This window comes from Cherax quadricarinatus, chromosome 89, assembly GCF_038502225.1.
Source record: "Cherax quadricarinatus isolate ZL_2023a chromosome 89, ASM3850222v1, whole genome shotgun sequence".
Taxonomy (NCBI): Eukaryota; Metazoa; Arthropoda; class Malacostraca; order Decapoda; family Parastacidae; genus Cherax; species Cherax quadricarinatus.
Window position 1 is genome coordinate 5,545,089 of NC_091380.1, and position 8,358 is coordinate 5,553,446.

Below are 8,358 nucleotides of genomic sequence, written 5' to 3' on the forward strand. Positions count from 1 at the left end.
AGGTACAGTACCTGGACCCATTATGTACCTCTGTAATGTTGAGGTACAGTACCTGGACCCATTATGTACCACTGTAATGTTGTGGTACAGTCCCTAGACCCATTATGTACCTCTGTAATGTTCAGGTACAGTCCCTAGACCAATTATGTACCTCTGTAATGTTGAGGTACAGTCCCTAGACCCATTATGTACCTCTGTAATGTTGAGGTACAGTCCCTGGACCCATTATGCACCTCTGTAATGTTGAGGTACAGTCCCTGGACCCATTATGTACCTCTGTAATGTTGAGGTACAGTACCTGGACCCATTATGTACCTCTGTAATGTTGAGGTACAGTCCCTGGACCCATTATGTACCTCTGTAATGTTGAGGTACAGTCCCTGGACCCATTATGTACCTCTGTAATGTTGAGGTACAGTCCCTGGACCCATTATGTACCTCTGTAATGTTGAGGTACAGTACCTGGACCCATTATGTACCTCTGTAATGTTGAGGTACAGTACCTGGACCCATTATGTACCTCTGTAATGTTGAGGTACAGTACCTGGACCCATTATGTTCATCTGTAATGTTGAGGTACAGTACCTGGACCCATTATGTTCATCTGTAATGTTGAGGTACAGTACCTGGACCCATTATGTACCTCTGTAATGTTGAGGTACAGTACCTGGACCCATTATGTACCTCTGTAATGTTGAGGTACAGTACCTGGACCCATTATGTACCTCTGTAATGTTGAGGTACAGTCCCTGGACCCATTATGTACCTCTGTAATGTTGAGGTACAGTCCCTGGACCCATTATGTACCTCTGTAATGTTGAGGTACAGTACCTGGACCCATTATGTACCTCTGTAATGTTGAGGTACAGTACCTGGACCCATTATGTACCTCTGTAATGTTGAGGTACAGTACCTGGACCCATTATGTACCTCTGTAATGTTGAGGTACAGTACCTGGACCCATTATGTACCTCTGTAATGTTGAGGTACAGTACCTGGACCCACTATGTACCTCTAATGTTGAGGTACAGTCCCTGGACCCATTATGTACCTCTGTAATGTTGAGGTACAGTACCTGGACCCATTATGTACCTCTGTAATGTTGTGGTACAGTCCCTGGACCCATTATGTACCTCTGTAATGTTGAGGTATAGTCCCTGGACCCATTATGTACCTCTGTAATGTTGAGGTACAGTACCTGGACCCATTATGTACCTCTGTAATGTTGAGGTACAGTACCTGGACCCATTATGTACCACTGTAATGTTGTGGTACAGTCCCTAGACCCATTATGTACCTCTGTAATGTTCAGGTACAGTCCCTAGACCAATTATGTACCTCTGTGATGTTGAGGTACAGTCCCTAGACCCATTATGTACCTCTGTAATGTTGAGGTACAGTCCCTGGACCCATTATGCACCTCTGTAATGTTGAGGTACAGTCCCTGGACCCATTATGTACCTCTGTAATGTTGAGGTACAGTACCTGGACCCATTATGTACCTCTGTAATGTTGAGGTACAGTCCCTGGACCCATTATGTACCTCTGTAATGTTGAGGTACAGTCCCTGGACCCATTATGTACCTCTGTAATGTTGAGGTACAGTCCCTGGACCCATTATGTACCTCTGTAATGTTGAGGTACAGTACCTGGACCCATTATGTACCTCTGTAATGTTGAGGTACAGTACCTGGACCCATTATGTACCTCTGTAATGTTGAGGTACAGTACCTGGACCCATTATGTACATCTGTAATGTTGAGGTACAGTACCTGGACCCATTATGTACCTCTGTAATGTTGAGGTACAGTACCTGGACCCATTATGTACCTCTGTAATGTTGAGGTACAGTACCTGGACCCATTATGTACCTCTGTAATGTTGAGGTACAGTCCCTGGACCCATTATGTACCTCTGTAATGTTGAGGTACAGTACCTGGACCCATTATGTACCTCTAATGTTGAGGTACAGTACCTGGACCCATTATGTACCTCTGTAATGTTGAGGTACAGTCCCTGGACCCATTATGTACCTCTGTAATGTTGAGGTACAGTACCTGGACCCATTATGTACCTCTGTAATGTTGAGGTACAGTACCTGGACCCACTATGTACCTCTGTAATGTTGAGGTACAGTCCCTGGACCCATTATGTACCTCTGTAATGTTGAGGTACAGTACCTGGACCCATTATGTACCTCTGTAATGTTGTGGTACAGTCCCTGGACCCATTATGTACCTCTGTAATGTTGAGGTATAGTCCCTGGACCCATTATGTACCTCTGTAATGTTGAGGTACAGTACCTGGACCCATTATGTACCTCTGTAATGTTGAGGTACAGTACCTGGACCCATTATGTACCACTGTAATGTTGTGGTACAGTCCCTAGACCCATTATGTACCTCTGTAATGTTGAGGTACAGTCCCTAGACCAATTATGTACCTCTGTAATGTTGAGGTACAGTCCCTAGACCCATTATGTACCTCTGTAATGTTGAGGTACAGTCCCTGGACCCATTATGCACCTCTGTAATGTTGAGGTACAGTCCCTGGACCCATTATGTACCTCTGTAATGTTGAGGTACAGTACCTGCACCCATTATGTACTTCTGTAATGTTGAGGTACAGTCCCTAGACCCATTATGTCATCTGTAATGTTGAGGTACGCTCCATGGACCCATTACGTACCTCTGTAATGTTGAGGTGCACTACATGGACCCATTATGTACCTCTGTAATGTTGAGGTACAGTCCCTAGACCCATTATGTACCTCTGTAATGTTGAGGTACACTCCATGGACCCATTATGTACCTCTGTAATGTTGAGGTACAGTCCCTGGACCCATTATATCCCTCTGTAATGTTGAGGTACACTACATGGACCCATTATGTACCTCTGTAATGTTGAGGTACAGTCCCTGGACCCATTATGTACCTATGTAATGTTGAGGTACACTCCATGGACCCATTACGTACCTCTGTAATGTTGAGGTACAGTCCCTAGACCCATTATGTACCTCTGTAATGTTGAGGTGCACTCCATGGACCCATTATGTACCTCTGTAATGTTGAGGTACAGTCCCTGGACCCATTATGTGCCTCTAATGTTGAGGTACAGTCCCTGGACCCATTATGTACCTCTGTAATGTTGAGGTACAGTTCCTGGACCCATTATGTACCTGTGTAATGTTGAAGTACAGTTCATGGACCCATTATGTACCTCTGTAATGTTGTGGTACAGTCCCTGGACCCGTTAAGTACCTCTAATGTTAAGGTACAGTCCATGGACCCATTATGTACCTCAGTAATGTTGAGGTACACTCCATGGACCCATTACGTACCTCTGTAATGTCGAGGTATAGTCTCTGGACCCATTATGTGCCTCTGTAAACTTTTGACTACCACGCACAGGATAAATATAGGGCGCATAATAAAGATGTTGACAATGGTAGTGTTGAATGGTGTTGACAGTGGTAGTGTTGAATGGCGTTGACAGTGGTAGTGTTGAATGGTGTTGACAGTGGTAGTGTTGAATGGCGTTGACAATGGTAGTGTTGAATGGTGTTGACAGTGGTAGTGTTGAATGGCGTTGACAATGGTAGTGTTGAATGGTGTTGACAGTGGTAGTGTTGAATGGTGTTGACAATGGTAGTGTTGAATGGTGTTGACAGTGGTAGTGTTGAATGGTGTTGACAATGGTAGTGTTGAATGGTGTTGACAGTGGTAGTGTTGAATGGCGTTGACAATGGTAGTGTTGAATGGTGTTGACAGTGGTAGTGTTGAATGGTGTTGACAATGGTAGTGTTGAATGGTGTTGACAGTGGTAGTGTTGAATGGTGTTGACAATGGTAGTGTTGAATGGTGTTGACAGTGGTAGTGTTGAATGGTGTTGACAATGGTAGTGTTGAATGGTGTTGACAGTGGTAGTGTTGAATGGCGTTGACAATGGTAGTGTTGAATGGTGACAGTGGTAGTGTTGAATGGCGTTGACAATGGTAGTGTTGAATGGTGTTGACAGTGGTAGTGTTGAATGGTGTTGACAGTGGTAGTGTTGAATGGTGTTGACAGTGGTAGTGTTGAATGGTGTTGACAATGGTAGTGTTGAATGGTGTTGACAGTGGTAGTGTTGAATGGTGTTGACAATGGTAGTGTTGAATGGTGTTGACAGTGGTAGTGTTGAATGGCGTTGACAATGGTAGTGTTGAATGGTGACAGTGGTAGTGTTGAATGGCGTTGACAATGGTAGTGTTGAATGGTGTTGACAGTGGTAGTGTTGAATGGTGTTGACAGTGGTAGTGTTGAATGGTGTTGACAATGGTAGTGTTGAATGGTGTTGACAGTGGTAGTGTTGAATGGTGTTGACAATGGTAGTGTTGAATGGTGTTGACAGTGGTAGTGTTGAATGGCGTTGACAATGGTAGTGTTGAATGGTGACAGTGGTAGTGTTGAATGGCGTTGACAATGGTAGTGTTGAATGGTGTTGACAGTGGTAGTGTTGAATGGTGTTGACAGTGGTAGTGTTGAATGGTGTTGACAATGGTAGTGTTGAATGGTGTTGACAGTGGTAGTGTTGAATGGTGTTGACAATGGTAGTGTTGAATGGTGTTGACAGTGGTAGTGTTGAATGGCGTTGACAATGGTAGTGTTGAATGGTGACAGTGGTAGTGTTGAATGGCGTTGACAATGGTAGTGTTGAATGGTGTTGACAGTGGTAGTGTTGAATGGTGTTGACAGTGGTAGTGTTGAATGGCGTTGACAATGGTAGTGTTGAATGGTGTTGACAGTGGTAGTGTTGAATGGTGTTGACAGTGGTAGTGTTGAATGGTGTTGACAGTGGTAGTGTTGAATGGTGTTGACAGTGGTAGTGTTGAATGGCGTTGACAGTGGTAGTGTTGAATGGTGTTGACACTGGTAGTGTTGAATGGCGTTGACAATGGTAGTGTTGAATGGCGTTGACAATGGTAGTGTTGAATGGTGTTGACAATGGTAGTGTTGAATGGTGTTGACAATGGTAGTGTTGAATGGCGTTGACAATGGTAGTGTTGAATGGTGTTGACAATGGTAGTGTTGAATGGTGTTGACAATGGTAGTGTTGAATGGTGTTGTTAGTGGTGGCATTGGTGTTGATAGCAGTGGTGTTGATAGTGGTGGTGTTGACAGTGTGGTGTTGACGGTGGTGTTGACAAGTGGTGTTGACAGTGGTGGTGGTATTGACGGTGGTGTTGACAGTGGTGGTGTTGAAAGTAGTGGTGGTATTGACAGTGGTGACAGCGGTGGTGTTGACAGTGTGGTATTGACAGTGGTGTTGACAGTGGTGGTGACAGTGGTGGTACTGACTGGTGGTGTTGACAGTAGTGGTACTGACAGTGGTGATGTTGACAGTAGTGGTACTGACAATGGTGGTGTTGACAGTAGTGGTACTGACAGTGGTGGTGTTGACAGTAGTGGTACTGACAGTGATGTTGACAGTAGTGGTACTGACAGTGGTGTTGATAGTAGTGGTACTGACGGTGGTGTTGACAGTAGTGGTGTTGACAGAAGTGGTACTGACAGAAGTGGTACTGACAGTAGTGGTGTTGACAGTAGTGGTACTGACAGTGGTGTTGATAGTAGTGGTACTGACGGTGGTGTTGATAGTAGTGGTACTGACAGTGGTGTTGATAGTAGTGGTACTGACAGTGGTGTTGATAGTAGTGGTACTGACAGTGGTATTGATAGTAGTGGTACTGACAGTGGTGTTGATAGTAGTGGTACTGACGGTGGTGTTGATAGTAGTGGTACTGACGGTGGTGTTGATAGTAGTGGTGTTGATAGTAGTGGTACTGACGGTGGTGTTGATAGTAGTGGTACTGACGGTGGTGTTGATAGTAGTGGTACTGACGGTGGTGTTGATAGTAGTGGTACTGACAGTGGTGTTGATAGTAGTGGTACTGACAGTGGTGTTGATAGTAGTGGTACTGACAGTGGTGTTGATAGTAGTGGTACTGAGAGTGGTAGTGGTGTTGACAGTAGTGGCATTGATAGTAGTGGTGTTGACAGTGGTGGTGTTGACAGCAGTGGTATTGACAGTGGTGGTGTTGACAGTGTTGACAGTAGTGGTATTGACAGTGTTGACAGTAGTGGTATTGACAGTGTTGACAGTAGTGGTATTGACAGTGTTGACAGTAGTGGTACTGACAGTGTTGACAGTAGTGGTATTGACAGTGTTGACAGTAGTGGTATTGACAGTGTTGACAGTAGTGGTATTGACAGTGTTGACAGTAGTGGTACTGACAGTGGTGTTGATAGTAGTGGTACTGACAGTGGTGTTGACAGTGGTGGTGTTGACAGTGTTGACAGTAGTGGTATTGACAGTGTTGACAGTAGTGGTATTGACAGTGTTGACAGTAGTGGTACTGACAGTGGTGTTGATAGTAGTGGTACTGACAGTGGTGTTGATAGTAGTGGTACTGACGGTGGTGTTGACAGTGTTGACAGTAGTGGTATTGACAGTGTTGACAGTAGTGGTATTGACAGTGTTGACAGTAGTGGTATTGACAGTGGTGGTGGTGTTGACAGTAGTGTGAACCGAGAGTCAATATTGTGCTGAGTGGCACTGGTCATACTGAGGCTGTCTTGCCCTGAGTGGCACTGGTGCCGGGCACACGATGGATGGCAGGAGGTGGTGCCTGGGTCGCCACATGTAAACAGGAACACGTCTACCCTCCAAAAATACTTCCCTGGGGGTAAGGTGTGAGGGGGAGGGGAGGGGGTTAATGGGTGGGTGGGTGATGGCATAGTGGAGGGGAGGGAAGATGTGATGGAAGGAAGGTAAGGTGTGATGGAGGAAGGGAAGGTGTGATGGAGGGAGAAGGTATGATGGAGGGGGAAAGGTATAGAAGGGAGGAAAGGTGTGGAGGGGGGAAGGTGTGATGGAGGGTAGGAAAGGTGTGATGGAGGGGGGAAGGTGTGATGGAGGGTAGGAAAGGTGTGATGGAGGGGAGGAAAGGTGTGACGGAGGGGAGGAAAGATGTGATGGAGGGGAGGAAAGGTGTGACGGAGGGGAGGAAAGATGTGACGGAGGGGAGGAAAGATGTGATGGAGGGGAGGAAGGTGTGATGGAGGGAAGGGAAGATGGTGTGATGGAGGGAAGGGAAGATGGTGTGATGGAGGGAAGGGAAGATGGTGTGATGGAGGGAAGGGAAGATGGTGTGATGGAGGGAAGGGAAGATGGTGTGATGGAGGGAAGGGAAGATGGTGTGATGGAGGGAAGGGAAGACGGTGTGATGGAGGGAAGGGAAGACGGTGTGATGGAGGGAAGATGGTGTGATGGAGGGAAGGGAAGATGGTGTGATGGAGGGAAGGGAAGATGGTGTGATGGAGGGAAGGGAAGACGGTGTGATGGAGGGAAGGGAAGACGGTGTGATGGAGGGAAGGGAAGACGGTGTGATGGAGGGAAGGGAAGACGGTGTGATGGAGGGAAGGAAAGGTGTGATGGAGGGAAGGAAAGGTGTGATGGAGGGAAGGAAAGGTGTGATGGAGGGAAGGAAAGGTGTGATGGAGGGAAGGAAAGGTGTGATGGAGGGGAGGAAAGGTGTGATGGAGGGGAGGAAAGGTGCGATGGAGGGGAGGAAAGGTGCGATGGAGGGAAGGAAAGGTGTGATGGAGGGGAGCAAAGGTGTGATGGAGGGGAGGAAAGGTGTGATGGAGGGGAGGAAAGGTGTGATGGAGGGGAGGAAAGGTGTGATGGAGGGGAGGAAAGGTGTGATGGAGGGGAGGAAAGGTGTGATGGAGGGGAGGAAAGGTGTGATGGAGGGGAGGAAAGGTGTGATGGAGGGGAGGAAAGGTGTGATGGAGGGGAGGAAAGGTGTGATGGAGGGAAGGAAAGACGTGATGGAGGGAAGGAAAGGTGTGATGGAGGGGAGGAAAGGTGTGATGGAGGGGAGGAAAGGTGTGATGGAGGGAAGGAAAGGTGTGATGGAGGGAAGGAAAGGTGTGATGGAGGGAAGGAAAGGTGTGATGGAGGGAAGGAAAGACGTGATGGAGGGAAGGAAAGGTGTGATGGAGGGAAGGAAAGGTGTGATGGAGGGAAGGAAAGGTGTGATGGAGGGAAGGAAAGGTGTGATGGAGGGAAGGAAAGGTGTGATGGAGGGGAGGAAAGGTGTGATGGAGGGGAGGAAAGGTGTGATGGAGGGGAGGAAAGGTGTGATGGAGGGAAGGAAAGGTGTGATGGAGGGGAGGAAAGGTGTGATGGAGGGGAGGAAAGGTGTGATGGAGAGAAGGGAAGATGGTGTGATGGAGGGTAGGAAAGGTGTGATGGAGGGAAGGAAAGGTGTGATGGAGGGAAGGAAAGGTGTGATGGAGGGGAGGAAAGGTGTGA